Source organism: Dipodomys ordii, unplaced genomic scaffold (assembly GCF_000151885.1).
Source record: "Dipodomys ordii isolate 6190 unplaced genomic scaffold, Dord_2.0 Scaffold139, whole genome shotgun sequence".
NCBI lineage: Eukaryota > Metazoa > Chordata > Mammalia > Rodentia > Heteromyidae > Dipodomys > Dipodomys ordii.
The window spans coordinates 3,553,605-3,555,539 of NW_012267355.1; positions in this window are offsets into that span (position 1 = coordinate 3,553,605).

Below are 1,935 nucleotides of genomic sequence, written 5' to 3' on the forward strand. Positions count from 1 at the left end.
GTCCCTCAGCTCTTCAGCTCAAGGCTAGCACTCTACCACTTGAGCCACAGCGCCACTTCTGGTTTTCTGGTGGTTTATTGGAGATAAGAGTTTCATGGCTTTTCCTGCCCAGGCTGGCTTTGAACCATGATCCTCAGATCTCAGCCCCCTGAGTAGCTAGGATTACAGGCATAAGCCACCGACGCCCAGCTTGAAACAAATTCTTGAAGAACAGTATATTTTTTTATTATTTTTGCAAACAAAAACTCACCCACATGTTTGCTAGGCAGGCACACTGTCACTTGAGCTAAGCCTCTAATCCTGCAGGTTTTCAAATAAGGGCACTACCAAAGGAATCTGGGGTGCTTTACATAAAGATGAAGGAACCAAGAAAAGTAACAAAAATCCAAGACATTTTCATTAAAAAGCAGTTGTCCAGCAAGTTATCAGAGGCTCACACCTATAATCCTAGCTACTCAGGAGGCTGAGATCTGAGGATCAATATTTGAAGCCAGTCTAGGGAAGATAGTCCATAATATTCTTTTTTACAATTAACCTCCAAAAAAGCTGAAAGTAGAGCCTTGGCTCAAGTGGCAGAATGCCACTTGCACAAAAATAGCTGAGGATAGCACCCAGGCCCTGAGTTCAAGCCCCAGTACCTATATATATGCAGCATGCATGTGTGCGCGTGCACACACGCGCACACACACACACACACACACACACACACACACAAGCAGTTGTCTTGTCAGATTCAACTTAGAAGCTGAAAAATAGCTGGAAGCTAGAGCATTGGAGACATCAACTAACAACTTCATATTCTGCTTTTGCCTGGAGCTGCTCACCATACTCACTCATTTCAGCTTTACCCTGGTATTCTGAATAACATGAGACTTGATAAATGAGTAGAGAATCTCCCTTTCCTCCCTCTAGGCATAGCCATATTCTCTCCTTCCACAAGATATATCATAGATAACAAATGTTCTTGGCACTGTCTCCATAGTCTTTATAAATCACCACTCTACCTGAGGATGCATTGAGTTCAAAATTAGGTACAAAACTCTCATTGATAAAAAAAGCACCAAAGGATGCTACCATTTGTCTGCTCAAGATGTGGAGGCTGAAAAAGATCCCCAGACCAACTGCAAATTCAGAACAACACACAGGCCTGAGGGAGATGCCTTTACCAGAAAGAGGACTGGAGGGAAGTAAACTCAAGTTCTATACCGGGACCAGCAATACTGGCTATTTGTTTGTATCCATGGTTCTTCTTCCCTGATCTTGTTGGTTTGGTTTTGTTGTGTTGTGCTCATCCTGAGGCTTGAACTCAGGGCCTAGGCATTCTCCCTGAGCTTTTTTTTTTCCTACTCAATGCTAGTTTTCTACCACTTGAGCCACAGTTCCACTTCTGACTTTTTGGTGGTTAATAGGAGATATGAGTCTCATGGACTTTCCTGCCTGGGCTGGCTTCAAAACTTAATCCTCTGATGTCAGCCTCCTGAATAGCTAGGATTATAGGTACAAGCTATGGACTCCTGGCATTCTTCTCTGATCTTATATAAATCCTGAAGAATGTCAAGATGGAAAACTGGCCAAGCCTTGGTGGCTCATATCTGTAATCCTACTTACTCTGGAGGCTGAGAACTGAAGATTGCAGTTTGAATCCAGCCAGGCAGAAAAGTCCATGAGACTCTAATTAACCACCAAAAAGCCAGAAATGGAGCAGTGGCTCAAGTGGTAGAGTGCCAGCCTTGGGTGAAAAGTTAAAGGGAAGAGCCCAAGATCTTAGTTCAGGCCCCAGTACTGGCACAAAAAAGAGGGAAGGAAGGGAAGGGAAGGGAAGAGAAGGGAAGGGAAGGGAAGGGAAGGGAAGGGAAGGGAAGGGAAGGAAAGGAAAGGAAAGGAAAGGAAAGGAAAGGAAAGGAAAGGAAAGGAAAGGAAATGAAAGGAAAGGAA